The following is a 23,014-nucleotide window of genomic DNA, read 5'->3' on the forward strand; positions in this document are numbered from 1 at the left end:
CTGGAAGATTTCTACCTGTATTGCACTTCACAGCACTGCCCCTTTCAAAGCCTTAGGAGGGCCCTAAACAATGCGTTCACATGGACTGGTGATTCTAATTTTTACAAAATTAATTAACAGATTTTATTTTTTGGAGCAGTTTTAGGTTTATAGAGAAATTCAACAGATAGTAAAGAGTTCCCATATACTCCCTCCTCACCCACCCTCCACGAATAGAGTTAAGGTATTATAAATATCTTGCATTAGTGTGGTATATTTGTTATAATTGATGAATCAATATTGATACATTATAATTAACTGAAGTCCATAGTTTATGTTAGGGTTTACTCTTTTTGCTGTACAGCTGTACAGATTTTGACTAATGCATATCATGTATACACTATTACAGTGTTGTACAGAATAGTTTCACAGCCCTAAAAATCCTCTGGGCTTTATCTATTTATCCCTCTCCCCATCTCCTCTGAACGTCTAGCAACCACTGATTTTTTTAGTCTCTAAACTTTTGCTTTTTCAACAACATCATACAGTTGGAATCTTACCATTTGTAACATTTGTAGACTGGTTTCTTAGTAATATGCATTTAATATTCCTCCATGTCCTTTGTGGCTTAATACCCAATTTCTTTTTATTGCTGAATAATATTTCATTGTCAGTTATGTACTACAGTTTATCCATTCACATTTTCAAAGACATCTTGGCTGCTTTCAGTTTTTGGCAATCGTGAATAAAAATGCTATAGACTTTCATGTGCAGGTTTTGTATGGACATAAGTTTTTAACCCATTTGGGTAAATATGTAGGAGTGTGAAAGCTGTATCATATGGTAAGGCTATGTATAACTTTGTAAGAAATTGCCAAATTATCTTCCTAAGTGGCTGTATCATTGGTGTTCCCACTAGCTATGACTGAGAATTCCTGTTGTTCTGCATCTTCACTAGGATTTGGTATTATTTGTTTGTTTTTTTTTTTCTTTTTAATCCATTCTAATACATGAATAGTGGTAGCTGGTTTTAGTTTGCAATTCCCTAATGGCATATAATGTTGAATATCTTTTCATATGTTTACTTTTCATCTGTATATCTTCTTTGGTGAGGTGTCTATTCATATCTTTTGTCCATATTTTAGTTAGGTTATTTTTCTATTGGTAAATTGTAAATATGCTTTGTATATTTTAGATATCAATCCTTTATCAGATATTTGTTTTTGCAAATATTTTCTCCCAGTCTGTGACTTGTCTTTTTATTTCATTAACAATATTTTTTATAGAGCAGAAATTTTTAGTTTTAATCAGTTCCAAGTTATAATTTTTTTTTTTCTTTCATGGATCCTGCTTTTGGTATTTTACCTAAAACTAATCATCAAATTCAAAGTCATCTAGATTTTTTCTTATGCTAGCTTCCAGAAATTTTATAAAAGATTTTCATTTTACATTTAGATCTAAGATCCAATTTGGGTTAATTTTTTTGAACCGAGTAAGGTTGGTGTTTAGATGCTTTTTTTTTTTATGTAGATATCTGATTGTTCTAGCATGATATTTTGAATATACTATACTTACTCCATTGAATTGGCTTTGCTCCTTTTTCAAAGACTGCTTGACTATATTTGAGTGGGTCTATTTCTGGGTTCGGTATTCAGCTACATTCATATATTAATTTATTCTTTTGCCAATACCGCACTGTCTTGAATACTGCAGCTTTAAAATAAGTCTTGAAATCAGGTTGTATCAGTCTTCCAACTTTGTTCTTCACTATTGGCTATTCTGGATTTTGCCTTTTCATATAAACTTTAGTATCAGTTTGTTGATATCCAAAAAAAAACTTTGGGGGACTTTGGTTGGGATTGCACTGAATCTATAGATCAAACTGGAAAAAACTGACATCTTAACAATCTTGAGTTCTTCTCTACAATAACATGGAATATGTCTCTGTTTATTTAGATTTTCTTTGATTTCTTTCATCTGAGTTTTATAGTTTTCTACATATACATCTTGTACATAATTTGACTTATACATAAGTATTTTATTTTTCTATTTTCAGTGCTAATATAAATGGTGTTTCTCTAATTTCAAATTTTAATTGTTTAGTTTTGGTATATAAGATAGCAGTTGACTTTTGTATACTAACCTTGTATCCTACAACCTTTCTTTGTTTATTTGTTCCAGAAGGTTTTTTTCTGATTCTTTAAGGTTTTCTACATAAATAAATACGATATCTGTGAACAAAGACAATTTTAGTTCTTCTTCCCCAATCTGTGTACTTCTTTTCTGTGATATGGTGACTTATAATAAATACATATGTATATATATATAGTCTTTGTCCCAGATTCTGGTACAGCGCTCCCAAAACCCTTGCGTTTTCACGTGAGAAACAAAGGTGCCTTTTCTTAGGTTAATGAGGTGATTTGGGGAAAGCACTAAGAATGGGGGCTGGTTGTTTGTGGAGCCAACTGTGTGATTAGAGAATTGGACTTTTCAGTCCCACCTCAGACCTAGGAGGGGAAAGAGGCAGGAGATTGAGTTCAATCACCAATGGCCAGTGATTTAATCAATCTTGCCTATGTAATAAAGCCTCCATAAAAATCCAACAGGATGGGGTTTGCAGAGCTTCTGATTTGGTAAACATGAAGATGCAAGGAGAACAGTGCACCAGGAGAGGGCACAGAATCTCCACACCCCTTCCCACGTACCTTGCTCTATGTATTTTTTTATATTTGAAGTTCCTGAGTTATATTTTTTTATAATAAAATATATCTCTGAGTTCCGTAAGCTGCTCTAGCAAATTAATCAAATCCGAGGAGAAGATTCTGGGAACCTGGTCTTGTGGCTGGCCTCTGAAATTGGAGGGAGGAGCAGGCTTGTGGGACAGAGCCCTTAACCTACGGATCTGATGCTATCTCCAGGTAGGTGGTATCAGAATTAAATTGAATTGTAGGACACCCAGAGGGTGTTTGAGAACTGCTTGATGGTGTGAAGCAGTGTGGGGATGAAAATGCCCCACCACTTTGACATCAGGTACCAAAATCATAATTTCTTAATGCATTTGCTAGGTCTTTCAGTATAACGTGGAATAGGAGTGTTAAGAGGGGCTGTCCTTACATTGTTCCTGATCTTACGGGGAAAGGATCAAGTCTCTCACTATTCAGCATGTTAGCTATACGTTTTCTGATGCTGCTCCTTACCGAGTTGAGGAAGTTCTCCTCTATTTGTAGATCGCTAAGAGTATTTTCTATCATGAATGGGTGTTGGTTTTTGTCAAATGCTTTTTCTGCATCTATTGGTATGATCATATGTTTTCTTCTGTAGCCTGTTGATGTGCTATATTGCATTAATTGATTTTTGCATTTTAATCTGCTTTGTATAGCAGGAATAAATTCCACTTAGTTGTAGTGAATAATTCTTTATATAAGTTGATGAATTTTATTTGTTAATATTTTGTTGAGGCTTTTTACACCAATGTTTGTGAGATATATTGGGCCATAGTTTCCTTTCTTGTAATGTCTTTTGTAGGTTTTGGTGTTAGGAAAATGCTGCCTCATAAAATAAGTTAGGAAATTCCTCCTCTGCTTCCATTTTCCAGAAGACATTTTAGAGGACTGGTATAATTTCTTACATAAAGGTTTTTTGTTTTTTTTTAATATTCATCAGTGAAAACATATGGTTTCTGATTATTTCTTTATTGGAAAGTTATTAATTATTGATTCAATTTCTTTGACATGGGAATATTCAGATCAATTTTTAAAGTATCCAAAATTTTAAAGAATGCTTCCTTTTTACTCTTTCCGTTCCTTTTTCTGCCGTTCCCGTTGAATTTCCCTTCACTACAAGTGGCACTGGAATGGTCTAGGCAATTTTAGGTTCTTGAGAAAGAGAAATAGGGCTGGGTAGAGTTTGTGTAGTGGTGTTTGGCTTTCCATTAATTCAGCATTTAGTGAAGTTACTGTAGGCTGTCTAGGGTAAAAATGATTTCCCTGACTTCTCCAGCTGCACATTTTGTCAACTTAGTATCCTGATACCAAGCCTTACTGGGATATGACTGGGTCATAGAACGCATAGCACTACAAGTACTTGGGTAGTAGAAAAGAAACAAGGATTTACATGTAGTCTTTGGAAAATGCTTCTGATCACTAGTAGTACAAAATTTAAAGTGAAGAATTTGGTTCTCATGGACATCTAGTAAAAACTAACTTTCTACCTTGTCAAAAAGATGTAATGATATACCATATAAAATACCTAATACACTATTTTGTAGGAGTAATGTAAAATGGAAGTTATTAGAATCTCTGATTGAGGGTTTAAACATACAATAATAATACTGTAGCAACCACATAATTATGTCATCATAAATTCCTTATTCCCAGTAACAACTCCAAAGAAACAAACAAATATTAATCAATTATGCTAGTGGAAATCTTGAATTGGGGAAACAATACTAAAAAATTGCTTTTATATAAAGAAATTTTCAAAAAGTTTAATGGAAGAATATAGGAAAATACTATAAGCAGATAATCTACAAAACCTTTACATTATTGACTAAATTTGGAGTATTTATCAGTTGTCTTAAAAAATATATTGGTTGTGATTTTTTCTTTATTCAAAAAAAAGTTGGACATAGTTTTGTGTCCAAAACTTTGTGTATTTTATTCTTAAAGTGGTTTCATCAAATTTTACAAATTGCATAAGGTTCAGATCCCATAAAACCTGAATCTATTCCTGATTTTGAAGCCATAAAAATTTATGGAATACAAACATAGTGAAAATTATGTCTTCTTTGTGAGTTGAATCTTTTTTCACTGAGATCTTGTATTCTGTTGTAATGCTCTCTGCTTTGGAGCCTCCTCTAACCAATACTAATCATAGTTATCGCAGCTTTACTTTACTTTCCCATTGCACGCTCTACATATTGCTATCTTTTATTTAAAATCTTTTTCTGTGAGCATTTTTAGATGTGTTTCTTGTAAAAGCATATTCTTAGCCATGCTTTTTCTTATGCATACTCAAATTCTGTTTAAACTGGGTCATTCTGTCCATTTGATTTAATATCACTACTGGAACATTTAGGGGTTAAATGCTTTCTTTTCTGACTTGTTCTATGTTACTTTTTTTCCTTTTTGTTTTCCTGTCTTCTTTTGGATTCTTCAAATCTTATCTATCTTGGTGCCATTACCCTATATCAATTTGTTTTACAGCATCTCTTTCTGTTCTTTTAGGAATTAATTATGTGGTATCTACAAATTATTTAATAATCCTCCCTTCAAGAAATTTGGTTTATACATCCTTCCTTTAAATCTGTGCTGACATTAGTGACTTGCCTATAATCAATGGAATGCAGCCAAAGTGACACTGTTTGATATTTGAGGCTAAGACAACAGGCCATGCAACTTCCTCTTGGTGATCTTAGGGTGCTTGCTCTTCGGGAAGTTAGTCACAACTACCCTAAGTCTACCATCCTAGAAAAGTGACTAGCCAACGACCCCAGCTGGGCTCCCATCTGATAGGTAAGCATCATCAAATGTCAGTCCAGCCAAACCATCAGATGCCTGCATACTTAATCAACATGTAAATGAAACTGAAATAATTTTTCTATTTCTGAAAGATATCTTTTATAATTGCATTTAGTGAGTTTCCTATGTCTGAAGGATCCCTTTTATAACTACATTTGGTGGAGGCTTAGAATTGGTGAATTCTGTCAGTGATTATTTTGTCTGAAAATTTCTCCGAAAAAAACAAACAGCTTCATTCTTGAAGAATATTTTGGTAGTGCAGAAAATTGTAAGTAGTTAGTTGTCAGTGATTTTCTTTCATGATCTTGAAGATATCTTTCCACTGTTGTATGGTTTCCAATGTTTTTTTTTTTTTTTTTTTTATAGCTACTTTATTTATTTATTTATTTATTTTATTTTTGGCTGTGTTGGGTCTTCGGTTCGTGCGAGGGCTTTCTCTAGTTGCGGCAAGCGGGGGCCACTCTTCATCGCGGTGCGGGGACCGCTCTTCATCGCGGTGCGCGGGCCTTTCACTATCGCGGCCCCTCCCGTTGCGGGGCACAGGCTCCAGACGCGCAGGCTCAGCAGTTGTAGCTCACGGGCCCAGTTGCTCCATGGCATGTGGGATCTTCCCAGACCAGGGCTCGAACCCGTGTCCCCTGCATTAGCAGGCAGATTCTCAACCACTGCGCCACCAGGGAAGCCCGGTTTCCAATGTTTTTGATGAAAGTTCATGTAAATCTAATTATCTCTTTAAGGGTACATTGTCTTTCATTGTCTGCACTTTCACCCTGATGGGTCCTGCTTATGGATTTATATCCACTTATTTTTCCTGAGCTTCTCTGACTTTCTGATTCAGATGATAGGCATCTTTCAGCAGTTCTTGGGAACTCTTGGTCATTACCACTACACACATTTTCTTTGTCTCATTCTCCCTTCTGTCGTTCCATTCTGAAGAGCTCCCCTCACTCTACTTCTGACCTATACACACAGTAATTCTCTCTTTATCTGTGTTTAATTTGATATTAAATTATCTACTAAGTTTTAAATTTGTATTTTGCTTTTCTATTACTATTGTTGATTCCATTACAAATCTGCAATCTCATTAGTTACAGTCTTCAGTGCCTTAAGTAAATTTAAACTTTCTCTCTTACCTACAACATTAATATGTTCTATTACAATTTGTGTTCCATAATCTAATAACAAGGACCTCTTTGGGGTCTATTCTCCTTATCTTACATTCACGTTGATTCCTGCTTTTTGCATTGTGCACTTCATAATTCTCAACTTTTTGTTCAATCATGTATTTAAAAGTTAATATTGAAAATAATTGTGAGACCTTTGATAATCTACTATGGCCACAGAATAAACTTAAACATTTGTTCCACAGTGGTAGTACCTTGGGGTAATTGGCAGAGGTCAAGGGAAAAAAACATCCACTCTGAGAAAATATAACAACTTCCCTGCATGCAGCCTTTCAGAGTAGGGGGCCAGAGCAGGTGCTGTTCCTCTGGGATTTCTGCCTTTGGAAGGAGTTAAACAGCATTGATGCAGGCTAAGGAGTCCGCCTTACCTCTTCTCTCATTCCCTTTTCTTAAACCTGTGGAGGGTCTCAGGGGAAATTCTCTTTGAGGTCCAAGCCCAAATAAGTGGTTTACTTAGCCAGAGTCTCTACCCTGCCAGCCTACCTCACTGGAGACTTCGTTTTTGTTTTTCTTTTTATAATAAATGCCAACAGGGCATATATGACTCTGGTTTACTCCTCAGAGCTCTAATTCTCTTTCCGTGAAATACCTGATCCTCTAAAACAGAGTCTGAGGCTTCCATCAGCAAGTTCTCTTTAGCAGGAGGCTTGACGCTGGCAGTGTTTTTACCTGAAGTTGGAAGTCTTGTTCAGTTATTTTCACTTAAGCATGTGCTGATTGGTTTCACATTGAAACTTCATGATTTTTGTTACCACGCTTCACGGTGACAGATTGTCATCTTAAATATTTTATCCTGTGCTCTCAGCATCCCCTGGAGAACCTTGGATGACAAGCTAATACAAACAGTTATTAGTGGACACCTTTGTGCTAAAGCCTTTGCCTAGATTCACGAGTGAACGTGCCAGATCTCACATTCACGTGTGACTCAGCAATATTTAAGAAGCCCAATGTAAAAAATCTCAATCTCACCTAAAGAGTCTGAGGGATAAATGAGATTAAGGACTTAAAATAATTTTGGAAGCTGTAAAAGGCTATATATAAGTGCCTGTGGTTATATGATCATGACCTGCTCTTATTAGTCTATTTGCAGGTATTGTCTATGAATTAAATATCTTGATCATAAGGTTTATTTGATGTCATTTTTTTATATTGGAAAATAACTGATTCCTTATCTCATTTTAAAATTCAAAATTTATCCACTTTTTGGCCAAAATCAAGCCAGTAATACAGCTCATACAGTCAACTTGAATTACTACTACCCAATAGAAACAAATAACTGTGAGTTGTTTATGGCTAATATTGGATGCTGAGATTATATATATATATATTAGACAAATATATGTATAATATAAAAAATATCTTTAAATATATAGATTTATACAATATATAATATATAGATTTAAACAATTCATAAACAATATATAAAATACACATTTAAACATGCATAAAGGATATATAAAATAAATATATATATATTTAAACAACTCATATATATGTCAGTATCCAATATTAGTTGAATACACAATTTTTAAAAAAATTTTCAATGAACCAGCTTCTATTGTGATGATTCAGAATGAGAGAAATGGTATTCTATTTCCTATTTATAACAAAAAGAAATATCACACATACAACACACTATCTTCTTTTGTCACTAATGAAGCTACTTAAAGGAACTGAAAATATAAAGAAATAAATAAAAACATTTCTCGATGCAGATACTTAAAGTACCAAATACTATAGCATTGTTGTTTCTAAGTCGTTATATTACAAAAAGATGTCAAGGAAACAGTTCCTTTTTAACTCCCCTATCAAAGAATATTTACGGGGAGGGTGGGAGGGAGGGAGATGCAAGAGGGAAGCGATATGGGAACATATGTATACGTATAACTGATTCACTTTGTTATAAAGCAGAAACTAACACAACATTGTAAAGCAATTATACTCCAATACAGATGTTAAAAAACAATATTTACGATTTTATTTCTGCATATTCTTTTTTTATGAAATATATAATGCATTCTAATGCATGGTTAAAGATGTAGATTCTGGATTTAGCTAATTCTGCATATAAATATTGTCTCTACAATTACCAGCCCTGTAACTTGGAGGAATGTCATAGACTTTCTCTGCTTTAGTTTTGTTATCAGTAAAATGGCATAATATTTCCTATTTCATGGATATTTTTAAACATTTAAGCATGGGATATTTGAGAGAAATGAATGAGGTAACATAAGTACAGAACACATAGTAAACTCATTACTAATACATACTGGGCTATATTGTTGTGAAAATTCTATTGTGATTTCAAAAAATAAAATATCTTTTCACTATATAAATGCAATTATTTTATGCATTGTAGACTAATATTTGTGTTGAATTTTCTGTCACATCAAACCAAATTCTATGTGTGCTGTATTAACAAAGAGGAAAGAAATCTACCAAAAAATATTCTTCATATACATAGACACAATGCTACTTGACAAAGTGTGAACAGTTAAAACTGAAAAACAAAATCTCAGTTACATCAGCATCAAATATTATATTTTATAAAAATTTAGGCACACACTTAATGAACTACCTGTAAGACCTGTGTATTAGATATCCATTTCTGTGTGACAAAACCCTTTAAAACTTAGTAACTATAAAATTCAATAATCCTTTGCTTATTCATGTATTCCATGATTGACTAATTGGTATGATGTGTTAGCAGGAAGTCTTAGTTCCTCCACCCCTAGGCTCTCTATAATCTCCATGGTGTGGTAGCGGATAGCATGGCAGCTGGCTTCCTCTAGAATGAGAGATCCAAGAGATTGAGAGGCACACAGAATAAGGGGAGGAGAATTAGTTTCCACCTTTTGAAAGAAGGAGTGGCAAAAAATTTGTGGACATATGTTAAAACCACTGTACACTGGAAACTGCAAAACATTTGAGAGAAAATTTTTTAAAATAAACAAATAAATCAGGAAATACGGCGTGCCCACTGACTGGATCATTTTTATCAATTCTCTCTGAATTTATCTATACTCTAAATATAGTCATGATGAAAGTCCAGCAAGGTTGTGAGTATGTGTATGGGGGTGAAAATTTTGACAATATGATTCTAAAATGCACAGCTAATATCAGTACTTACTTAGAAGTTACAGGAATAAAGACATTGTACTTTTGGTGTAAGGATAAATATATAGAGCAATAAAACTGATTAAGGAAACCAAAAATAAACCAACGCAAATATAGCATTATGGGTTGAATCGTGTCCCCCCAAAAGATGTTGAAGTCGTAACCCCCAGTACCTGGGAATGGGATCTTATTTGGAAATATGGTGTTTGGAGATAGGCAAGTTAAGATGAAGTCATTAGGATGAGTCCTAGTCCAATATGACTGTGTTTTGATAAAAAAGAGGAAACATACACACAGACATAGAAATACATGGAGGGGAGACAATGGGAAGACACAGGGAGAACGGCTGTGCCTACCAGAAGCTAGCAGACAGACGTGGAATGGATTCACGCTCACAGCGCTCAAAAAGAACCAACCGTGCTGATACCTTGATTTCAGACATCTTTCCTCCAGAACAAAGAAACAATTCTATTGTTTAAACTGCCCAGTTTGTGGTACTTTGTTTCTGCAGCCCCAGGAAACTAATACAATGGGGAATGAAGGTCATTTCAACAAATGGTGCTGGAAAAACTGGATATAGATATATATATATGTATATTTATATTTATATATAAAATTCTCATGCTTACCTCACATAATAAATAAAATTATTGAAATGGATAGGGGACTTAAGCATTTAAGGTAAAGTTACAAAGACTCTAGAATAAGCAATAGGATGTAATCTTTGTTACTTTGACGTAAGCAAAACTTTCTTAGCTAGGATATAAAAAACACAGACTCTAAAGGAATAAATTTAACTTTACTTCCATGAAATTTAAAAATTCTGCTTTTTTCAGGACACAATTTAGAAAAATGATAAATGACAAAGCAAGACAACAAATTTGGATAATGTTTAAAATCTACATGCCCTACAAAGGATTTGTACCCAGAATACATTAAAACAAACAAACTCATAACTCAGTAGGAAGGCAAACAACACAATTAAAACATCATGAACTTCCAGCTACTGCCTAGAATATAAAAATCTGAAAAGAATGTAAATTCCACACTAACAAAAACTAAAAAGAGGCCCATTTATAAAATTATAATTTTCTTAGACCTAGCAGAGAGCTGAATTCTCAAAGCTCCTAATTAGCCTGAAAACTAATGATAAAAGTAACTTCAAGGAGAGACAGGACGTGAGCACTGACTCACCTGGGTCAGAGGATGGGAGGAAGTCGGTGACCGTAGAACAAGGTAAGGAGCTTTCAGATGAAGTTTTCTAAGGAATTGCTGAAGGCTGAGTGGGCGGTGGGGGTAGTGATATATAAGCCGTGGTGAGTACAGACACAAAATTGACCGCACTCACTTTCAGGTTCATCTCAGTAGAATTTCACTGGGCCTGAGAAAGATTCAAAGCAGAGAGAAACACCATCAGTGTTCCAAGCACGGGAAAGAGTATACCCCGAGAGCCCAGCTCAGGGTTCCTTCTCTGCTGCGGAAAAAACAAACAAACAAACCAACAAACAACAAAAAATGTTAAGCTGCTGGGTGAAGGCCAGTAAACCCTGTATTATCATGATGCAGGTGAAGACCTATTGGAACAAAAGTAAGGGAAAATTAACAAGCAAACAAACAAGAAAACAAACAAGAAAATTCTGTCCCTGGGAGAGGGGAATGAAAACTTTCTCAGACCAAACCAATTAGAGGTCATCTCTACTGTTTGTTTCTAGTGCCTTAACAGTGACCTTTCTATGTCAGGCATTTAAAAATACCTGTTTTTCTTAAGATTTTTTTGATGTGGACCATTTTTAAAGTCTTTATTGAATTTGTTCCAATATTGCTTCTTTTTTTTTTTTTTTTTAAATGTTTTGGTTTTTTGGCTGTGAGGCATGTGGTATCCTAGCTTCCCAACAAGGGATCGAACACGCACCCCCTGTATTGGAAGGCGAAGTCTTAACCACTGGACTGTCAGGGAAGTCCCAATAAACACCTATTAGATGGTATAGATATTGCTTGGAAATTACAGAGATGGCTTTATACGCTCTTTCATTCATACCAACCATAACCTGGGTGTTGTTTCCTCAAGAAATAAATTGGATGACAGATAGATTCTAGGTGGTTTTACAGACACCTAGGATATAAAATACAATTCCATTAAAGAAAATGTTATTTCTTAAAATAAATTTAGTAAAACATGTACTTCTAAGGAAGACAAATTGCAATGTGAAATCTGTATTAATGATCTTAATTTTTTGTTACCAAGTTAATAATTTTCTGGTTGAGACAGTCTCAAATAACCCTTCAGTGTGTCCTAATAATGCTATATTCAGAAATGCATTTTTTAACACTTATTCTAGAAATATTACTAGAGGAAATTTGTATTTAATTTTCTGGCTTAGACAGTCTCAAATGATCTTTCAGTGTGTCCTAATAATGCTACATTCAGAAATCCATTTTTTAACACCTATTCTAAAAATTGTCTTAGAAAAAAATTAGAATTTACATAGAATTCCATGTAAATATCAGGATGCCATCAGATGATTCCAACACTTTATTACAGCAAATTTTTCACCCAAGTTGAAAGGTTGTTCTAGAGTAAAAGAATCTAAAGGGAAACAACCCTACATAATATGCAAGAACTAAAATCAGGTCTTAGTCAAGAGAAAATTAACAAAGCTTTTGATTTATTTTTAGACTACAAAGAACATTTCAATTTACAGTGAATGCTGGATGATATTATGGATTCTGTTGATTTTCTTAGGTGTGATTTTAGCTTGGTGATCCAAAGAGATACGCTTTTTCTTAGGATATGCTGAGGTAGATCAACAAAATATGTAAAATTAACAATATTGAAACATTTTTGAATCTATGTGGTGACGAATGACAACTGTACCATTCTATATTTTTTACGTTTGAAAACATATGTAATTTAAAAATTTGGGGAAACTTTTCCTAACAAGAACTTTTTGGAGGAGGCAAGGATATACAATGGAGAAAAGACAGTCTCTTCAATAAGTGATGCTGGGAAAACTGGACACCTACATGTAAAAGAATGAAATTAGAACACTCCCTAACACCATACACAAAAATAAACTCAAAATGGATTAGAGACCTGAATGTAAGACTGGACACTATAAAACTCTTAGAGGAAAACATAGTAAGAACATTCTTTGACATAAATCACAGTAAGATCTTTTTTGATCCACCTCCTAGAGTAATGGAAGTAAAAATAAAAATAAACAAATGAGAACTAATGAAACTTCAAAGCTTTTGCAAAGCAAAGGAAACTACAAACAAGGCGAAAAGACAACCCTCAGAATGGGAGAAAATATGTGCAAACGAATCAACAAAGGATTAATCTCTAAAATATATAAACAGCTCATGCAGCTCAATACTAAAGAAACAAACAACCCAATCCAAAAATGGGCAGAAGACCTAAACAGACATTTCTCCATAGAAGACATACAGATGGAAGCACATGGAAAGCAGCTCAATATCACTAATTATTAGAGAAATGCAAATCAAAACTACAATGAGGTATCACTTCACACCAGTTAGAATGGGCATCATAAGAAAATCTACAAACAACAAATGCTGGAGAGAGTGTGGAGAACAGGGTACTCTCTTGCACTGTTGGTGGGAATGTAAATTGATACAGCCACTATGGAGAACAGTATGGAGGTTCCTTAAAAAACTAAAAATAGAATTACCATATGATGCAGCAATCCCACTACTGGGCATATACCCAGAGAAAATTATAATTCAAAAAGACACATGTGGGCTTCCCTGGTGGCGCAGTGGTTGAGAATCTGCCTGCCAATGCAGGGAACACGGGTTCGAGCCCTGGTCTGGGAAGATCCCACATGCCGCGGAGCAACTAGGCCCGTGAGCCACAATTACTGAGCCTGCGCGTCTGGAGCCTGTGCTCCGCAACAAGAGAGGCCGCGATAATGAGAGGCCCACGCACCGTGATGAAGAGTGGCCCCACTTGCCACAACTAGAGAAAGCCCTTGCACAGAAACGCAGACCCAACACAGCCATAAATAAAATAAATTATTAAAAAAAAAAAAAAAACTCTTAAAAAAAGAAAAAAAAAAGACACATGCACCCCAATGTTCATTGCAGCACTATTTACAGTAGCCAAGTCATGGAAGCAACCTAAATGCCCATCAACAGACGAATGGATAAAGAAGATGTGGTACATATATACAGTGGAATATTACTCAGCCATAAAAAGGAATGAAATTGGGTCATTTGTGGAGACTTGGATGGACCTAGAGACTGTCATACAGAGCAAGGTAAGTCAGAAAGAGAAAAACAAATATCATATATTAATGCATATATGTTGAACCTAGAAAAATGGTACAGATGAACGGGTTTGCAGGGCAGAAATAGAGACACAGATGTAGAGAACAAATGTATGGACACCAAGGGGGGTAAGTGGCGGGGGGATGGTGGTGGTGTGATGAATTGGGAGATTGGGATTGACATATATACACTAATATGTATAAAATGGATAACTAACAAGAACCTGCTGTATAAAAAAATAAATAAAATAAAATTCAAAAAGAAAAAAAAAACTTTTTGGGACTTCCCTGGTGGTGCAGTGGTTAAGAATTTGCCTGCCAGGGCTTCCCTGGTGGCGCAGTGGTTGAGAATCTGCCTGCCAATGCAGGGGACGCGGGTTCGAGCCCTGGTCTGGGAAGATCCCACATGCCGCAGAGCAACAAGGCCCGTGAGCCACAACTACTGAGCCTGCGCGTCTGGAGCCAGTGCTCCGCAACAAGAGAGGCCGTGATAGTGAGAGGCCCGCGCACCGTGATGAAGAGTGGCCCCCACTTGCCACAACTGGAGAAAGCCCTCGCACAGAAACAAAGACCCAACACAGCCATAAATAAATAAATAAATAAATAAAATTTAAAAAAAAAAAAAAAAAAAAGAATTTGCCTGCCAATACAGGGGACACAAGCTCGAGCCCTGGTCCGGGAAGATCCCATATGTCCCGGAGCAACTAAGAGCATGCACCACAACAACTTAGCCTGTGCTCTAGAGCCTGTGAGCCACAACTACTGAGCCAGCGTGCCACAACTACTGAAGCCCATGCGCCTAGAGCCCATGCTCCGCAACAAGACAAGCCACTGCAATGAGAAGCCTGTGTACCGTAACCAAGAGTAGCCCGGCTCAATGCAACTAAAGAAAGCCCATGTGCAGCAACAAAGATCTGACCCAGCCATACATACATACATACATACATACATACATACATACATAAATAAATAAACTAAAAAAAAAAAAGAACTTTTTGAATCTTCATACCAGAATCTGCATACCAGATTCATTGTCCTCTGGACTTCAATGAGAATTGAAGCCAGCACATTTTCCTGTTTTTGTGCTAAACAATTCTGGGTCCAGGTAATAAAAAAAAGAAAAGAAAAAAAAAAAGGTCAGCTGTTTGCTCCAGGAAATACCAACTCTTGGAAGGTAAGACTGTGAACCAAATAGCTTACCTTTCAAGACTAGCATCTTGCTCACCAAGGCTCACTTCAGGACCTTCTCTCTTTGGGCCAAACCAGTTCAAAGCATTCACGCCATCAACTGCCAACTCCCATCCAGTTCCCTGATTTTCAAAGAGGCCCTAAAAACCCACAAATATCCTTCCCTAATTGTCCTATTTTAAAACAATACCAATGTCTGTCAAGGTGGCTTATTACTGCAATAAACCTAAAAAACTATCTTTGCTTCAACAAGTGGGTTTTTTGATAGTTATTTGAGGCACTGACAGTTGACATTTCTCATAGTTGGTTCATTAGAGGTCCTGGTTCTAAAATGACACAATCACCAAATGTCATGTGTCAATCTCAGTTAGATCTTAATGCAGAGAAAACAAAAGTAGCTTAAGAGAATGTTGTGGGAATTAGGGAAATGTAAATGTTTTCTGAATATGAAACGACATTATGGAATTTTTGTTTACTTGTATAGGTGTTGTATGTGGTTTGTAAATTATGTGGGAGATTGTTTTTTCTTAGAACATGCTGAAATATTGTTGGGTGGACAATTTTCAGAAGGTATAGCAAAACAGATGATGTATAGATCAATACAAAAGATCAAGTACACGCAGAAAATTATTAAAATTCTTAAATCCAGCTGGACGGTATATGCACACTCAGTGTATTTGTTTTCAACCTTTGCTAGAAAATCTTATTTTAAAAATATGGGAAATATTCTTCCCCAAAGCTTTGTAGGAACACAGACCAGAAACTGCCTTCTGGTTGTTAATATTGTCTACAAGTTGTTTGTTTAGAGTTTCTTGAAGTTTGCCAAAAATTTTACATTTGAATATTTCACATTGAGAATCTAAAGTATATTTTTGTAATATCCCACCAAAGAGCTTTTTCAATTTACTCAAATCCTCACACCCATAAATCTGAAGGTAGACATTTACATTACATTTTATTACATTCAATGTTCTACATTAGTCTCTGAGAGATTCTTTGGGGAAAAAATGCATATACACACTTTTGTGTATACACACATATACATAAACACACATACACTTACAATTAAGCATTACTTCCTTCTAATATTTTGAATGAAGGAGGTAGGGTCAAATCATAAACATAGCTATTTTAGTCTTTAGCCAAAAAGTGGTATTTTAGAAGCTTGAAAATGACAGAGCTATCTGCTGAAACATTCCATGAAACTCATGAATTACTACTTCTGAGTTTCCCTAGAGCTATTAAAATTTGAAAAGGAGAGAAAGGAAAAAAAAAAAAAGGCTTCCATCCCAATCTACAAAAAGGGATTAAACATCATGGCATTGACATCTGGACTTTCAAGCAGGTGAATAAAAGGCCTACCCAGAATTGACAGCCCGCTGACTTTTATTTAATTCAAAATTACTATTCATGTCAACTCAAATTCCAGAGAAAGTGGCAATCTGGTGTCACAAATGCTGAATGTGAGCAAGATTGTCACACAAAGGTTAGTACCATATGTCACACTTAAAATAGAAACATAATTTTCTTTGGGGGCATGGATTATAAAATGTCCACTAAGACTGACTTTTATTGGTATTTGCAATACTAAATCATATAACAAATTCATGGCTGTGGTTTATACTTTAATACAGCATTTTTAGCATATATTTATCATGAATAGATAATTTTATATAGGTAGAAGTGTATAAAAACACACACGTATATATATGTATATATACAAAAAATAAAATATATGAGTGTGTATGTATAAAATATACACAAAAACATGTTTACGTGGGTATATATGTATAAGCTATATATGATATATCTACATTATATAGATATAAGACAGCCCCCAACAACAAGAAAATTTCTCAAAGTCAAAATGTCAGTAGTGCCTGTTTTACACTTTTAAAAATATAAAGATCCCATAACTCATTAAACATATAAGAATTTTTTTGGTAAGAATTCTATGCTTAGAATGAAGACATTTTAAGATTTTTTTCTGTTTTAAAGACTTATACTTTTGTAATTCCAAAAAAACTAGGGCTGAGAGTGAGTAAAAGGATTAGGGAAGTTCATATATACATGATAGAACCAAAACCTAGGATGTATATGAAATTTGCCAGACTTGAGGAAAGAAACTATGATCAGAAATATAGTAGTTATCTATTGCTACCTAACACATTTCAGAAAACTTAGCAGCTAAAAACAGTACCATGTATTATCTCACAGTTTCAGTGGTCAAGGGGTCCAAACTGAGCTTAGCTGGTCCACTGCTTCAAGGTCTCTCACACGGTTGAAATAAAGTTTTTGGCCAGGGTTATGTTGTTATTTGAGGCTTAAATGGAAAAGAATCTGCTTCCAAGCTCATGTGGTCGTTGGCCACATTCAGTCCCTTGTGGGTTGTTAGCTTCAGGGCTTCAGCTTCTTGGGGGCTGTCAGCCAGAGGCCACCCCTAATCCCTAGCCACCTGTTGGAAATAGGCTGCACTCTTTTCCAGTTTTTTTTGCCAGTGGGCCTCCCCAACATGGCTTCTTGCTTCATTAAAGCATGCAAGGCTAGCAGGCAACCTAAATAGTCTGTTACACAAGCTGTCGTGTTTATAATAATATCACATAGACATGGATTGGCATCTCATCACATTTGACATATCCTTTTGGTTAAAAGCAAGTCAAAGATCTCACCTATGCTCAAATGGAGGAGATTACACAAGAGCATGAATACCAGGATGCAGAGACCATGAGGGGTCATCTTAAAACTTACTCCCTGCAGTAGGTAAAGGAAGTAATTTATGCAGAGACTCTCCTGTGTTATCACTTGCTGGAATCTGAATGTCACAGGCAGAAGGTAGGAAATAAAGAATACTGACCTCAGATGAAATCAGCAGAACTGCACACAATGAGTTAATTGTAAGGAAGAGGAGATTACTAGTATCAGCTGAGGATTATGTATTGCATGGTACAGTGAATAAGGTGGCCTCTAAAATAACACTTAGAGTCATTAATTCCATAAACAAACCAAGGTTTACATCAATAAGAAGTCTAAGTGTTTTTAGACTAACTGTTATAATAGAACATATGTTACCATTTACCTGTATTAAGTACATTTTAAAATCGATGATATTGGAATTTTTTAAGATTTAAAAATGCTCAAAATATAAATTGTTTATGAAATACTCTTTTCCTCTCCTTAAAGAACTAAACCTGAGGGATTGAGTAAATACACTTGGAACTACTAGGGAAAAAAATCATATTGACTTAATTGGATATACATATGTGTGTGTGTGTGTGTAATTTCTACTATTAATATGGTGTTCTGAAAAGTTGAACATAAAAAAAGACAAAGCAAGAAAAAATGGCAAGGGTGATGGGAAAGAGCAGGGTGATGGGAAGAAGCAGGTAAGAAAATGTATAGTCCATAAAAACCATATTGTAAAATTTTATAAAATCAGGAAAGTATATTTTACTTATATTTAAATAAGAACTCATTATGATAAAGCTTTAGGAAGTACTTAGTATTGTTTCTGCCAGGCTTTTTGTCAGTACTCTTCTGTGTCTCACCAGGATCTTATTAGTTTACATTACCTAAGATTATTGCGTATTTATGACTAATAATGAGTAATCATGCATTCTTAATGGAATTGTGATTATCTTTGTGTTTCCTTTCCTACACTCTTCACATTTAATTATTCACATCTAATTGTATCTAATAATTCTCCAGCCTCTTGTTTTGCCATTTAAAATCTATATGATAGAGAAAACAGTAGAGCTAATAAATCTCAAATATATACTTTCAGCCCTGATTTCTGATTCTTCTTTAAAGGAACTTCATTTTCATTTCTACTATGTCTTTTGGAAATATCTCAGAGGCATGTGAAACCCCACATGTCTGTAGTGGACCTAGCTTGTTGCTGTCAGGCTATGAACCATTCCTCTGCTCCAATGGTCTCTATTTTAATAAAAAGTATCAAAATCCACCAAATTTTTGAAGCCAGAAAGCTTGAGGTCTTCTTGACTCATCCCACTTCATGCTTTGGACATCCAATCACTCATTTTCTTTTGAATCGTCAACTAGTCTGTATCCTGATTGGATGCTGATGCCTTCATACCTATATCTGCAACCCTAAGATTTTTTGTAAAACTTAAACATTTTATTATACTTTCTATAATTGCTCCTTGGATGTTTAATAAGCAAATCACTCTTCAAATGCCCAAATCAGACTTGCACTCACCTTCCACACACCTACCTATTCCTCACCAGCCTTCTACTTCTTAGTAGGTAGCCTTATCATCCACTCAGTTGCTCAAACTAAAAATCTAAACGTGATCTGTTGATTTGTGTTTGTTTTATTCCTTCACATCTAATATGCAGTTATTCAATTAATCCTAGGAGATATTCCAGATAGGAGGACTGTACCACCTCTACTGCTAAAATGCTAGTCTGTGCCACAGTACACTTGCCTCTGGACTACAGCAACAAATTTCTGAATCATCCTTCTGTAGCCAGGCTGAAGAGAATGCAGATTTTTAATCTTGATTTAAAAGAAGTAAATAATCTGACTCATTGCTATTTATTGGGGCTCAGTTCCCACGCCTTTTCATTCTATCCCTCTGTCTCAGCCACATTTGCTATGGTATGATGCATAATCGACCCCAAATAGGCCTCTCTTGATCCCCATAACTGTGAATGTTACCCTACATGAAAAAAATAACTCTGTAGCTGTGATTAAGTTGAGGATCTTGAGATGGGAAGATTATTCTGGATTATCCAAATGGGCCATAAATGCAGTCACAAATGCCCTTTATAAAAAGGAGGCGGAAGCAGATTAGACTCAGAAGAGAAGGTGCAATATGATTGTGGAGGCAAAAACTAGAGTGCTGTGGCAACAAGCCAAGGAATGCTGGCCGCCATCAGAGCTGGAAGAGGCCAGGGCAAGGGCAAGAAACGGACTCTGGCTTACAGCCTCTGGAGGGAGGGCAGCCCACTTGGCATCCTGATTTTAGCCCAGTGACTTTGGATTTCCAGCCTTCAGAACTACGAGAGAATACATTTCTGTTGTTTTAAAACATTGTTTGTGATCATTTGTTACAGCATCCATAGGGAGCTAATATCCTTACTTTCTTCTGTGTCTGTTTCATACAGTTTGCATTTACTGATTTTTGTTTTGTTTTGTTTTGTTCAACCATGTTCTTAGATTATTAGATCTCATAAGCTTATAAATTTAAAATGATTGCAACAGAAATAAGTTCGTTCTTTTCACTAGTCAATGATTTTCAAATGCATACAGTAGTCAAGATGACCCTGCATCTGGGAACAACTTGCAAGTTTAACGAAACCTCCAGATGACCCCACATTCACCCATGCTGTAGACCATGATGGTTTGGGTAGTTCTAAATAGAATAACCTCTGAAGACCTAGTTTGGTAGATATTAATATTTAATGTTACTGTTGAACTTCTTTGCTATTTATTTGCATAACCCTCCAGGTTTGGGCTGTTTCTGCTTCTACTGCATTCTGAATACCAACAGGTTGTTGTTCCTTACCTAACTACCTTATAAGGATGGCTTTTATTCTTTACCCCAGGTCTCCAGCTGCTTTGCTTAGGTACCCAATTCTTTAATATCTTTTTAAAGTGAACTAAACATAGTTGGAGGGCAGAAGACTAATTTTATATATCTCTTGTATCCCACAAAGAAATCCAGGCCTGTGTACACAAGGGCCATGAAAGAAAATAACTGAAGTAAAACACCATTGAATTGTATCTTCCCTTAGTATTTACATACCACTACCATTCTTTCAATTCCCTCCAATCATCACCAACCTCTTAACTTCCCTTCTACTTCCCTCCATTTTGACATCTCTTCCAAGAGGTTAATATGTGCAAGTATCTGTGCCCTTGTTTTCTAACCTTACCCAAATGTATATAAAACTTCCCTTCCAAGAGGACAATATCACACACACAAAAATAGAAAGCCAGATATTTACATCCTGAGAATGTGATGGGGGCAAGTGTTATTCATTTAAAACATAGCTAACAAAAACAAGTCTAAAATAAGAACAAGAATTTTTTTTAAAGGGACTCAAATATGTCTCAAATTTTAATAAGATCCTCTATACACACATTTATTTGCTACTGAAAATTTTTATTACAATTCAACACGCTGCTCTAACAGTGCTCTGGCCAAGCCACCCAACATTTTCTTTACATTCCTTCCACACAAGTTAATTTGTTTCAAATTCTCAGTATTGGGTTTCATTTTACAGGGACTTCAGGCTTCTAAAACAAGCAGTACCTAAGACCTACTAGTGCTTCTTTGTGTCAGATCAAAGTGGAACTAAAGTATATTCAAGTCATTCAGATGCAAGTTACATAGATTCCTTGTAAGTTACTTGTATTAAGGTAGAAAAGAGATGCAAGAAAAAAAGACATCACAGAACTTATAATATAGGTCATCAAAATATTGGTACCCAATCTGCCCTAGTGTAGAGTAGCTTTCCCAAGCTGCTTCATAATGATCCTAAAATTACTAGCAGGAAAAAATAGTACAAGAATAAAGTTTATGGCTCATCCGACCCTGTATCATAACTACTGTCATAACTGTTGTTGTAATTATTCTCATAATTATCCTCAGAAGGATCTCTATGATACAGGCAATAATGACAGCTACATCTAAATCTTTCCATTCTCGATTGAGTCTCAACATCCTTCTGCTGAGGTTCTCTTTGAGACTCAGACAGAGGAAGTCATTTGCCATAGCAATTTTTAATATATTGAATCACCCTTTCCATCCTTTCTCTCCAAGCAATTAACAATGTCCTCCCCCCTCTCCTCCTGTAGATTAAGTCTCCGTCCAGTCTGTTGAGGTGAATATTCTGGTAGAGTGGATAGCAATTTGCTACTAGGGTTGAGAGTCAAGTTACTGAGGTTCTTTATGAACACTGCAGAGATAGATTGAGAGGCAGCTAGAATTGCCTGGGAATTTTCATCGATGGACATTTGAGGAGACTCCAGGGTCCAGGTTGGGTTAACTTCTGATGAATCCACTGGAGTCTAGTCACAGCTTGAAGCTCCTCCTAGATTTTTGGATTCTAGTGGAAGGTGATGGTTTAGACTCAAACTGCTACAAAGTAGCCTGGAAGAACTATAGAGCCAAGAAACAGCGAGAAAAATCCAAGCTCTGACACACCGTGGTGAGGGAAAAATCCCTGCATTTACTGTTAGTTTGACTTAGAATGCTCTTCATCCAGGTCTAATCATAGATGGATTGTCTCACCATTTAGTTAATTAACAGCTCAAAAATTTCCTTTCAGAAAAGTTTTCTCTAGTCATCCTGGATAAGTAACATCTGTCTTCCAACTACCTTCAGTCACAGGAATCATGAGGCTTTCCCTTTTCTTTTCGAGTAATGGCACACCAGAATGTATTTTTTTGTTTGTTTTTTGCTTTTTAAAATTTCTTTCTTTCTCTTTCTTTCTTTCTTTCTTTCTTTCTTTCTTTCTTTCTTTCTTTCTTTCTTTCTTTCTTTCTTTCTTTCTTTCTAACGTCTTTATTGGAGTATAATTGCTTTACAATGGTGTGTTAGTTTCTGCTGTATAACAAAGTGAATCAGCTATACATAAACATATGTCCCCATATCTCCTTCCTCTTGCGTCTCCCTCTCACCCTCCCTATCCCACCCCTCTAGGTGGTCACAAAGCACCAAACTGATCTCCCTGTGCTATGCGGCTGCTTCCCACTAGCTATCTATTTTAC

The 23,014-nt window shown here is 35.6% G+C and overlaps 1 long non-coding RNA gene across 35 annotated transcripts in view; it reads right to left on the reverse strand.

Moving 5' to 3' along the window:
- The window catches only part of LOC309656873, a 1,296,162-nt gene that overhangs the window by 926,699 nt on the left and 346,449 nt on the right, over positions 1-23,014 (reverse strand). For all 35 annotated transcript variants that reach the window (XR_014261524.1, XR_014261525.1, XR_014261535.1 and 32 more), the window contains one exon: positions 10,994-11,180. This is a non-coding gene — a long non-coding RNA (uncharacterized lncRNA). The remainder of the gene's footprint in view (positions 1-10,993; positions 11,181-23,014) is intronic.

The sequence above is a fragment of the Balaenoptera physalus genome (assembly GCF_965194825.1).
Source record: "Balaenoptera physalus genome assembly, chromosome: 3".
Lineage (NCBI taxonomy): Eukaryota > Metazoa > Chordata > Mammalia > Artiodactyla > Balaenopteridae > Balaenoptera > Balaenoptera physalus.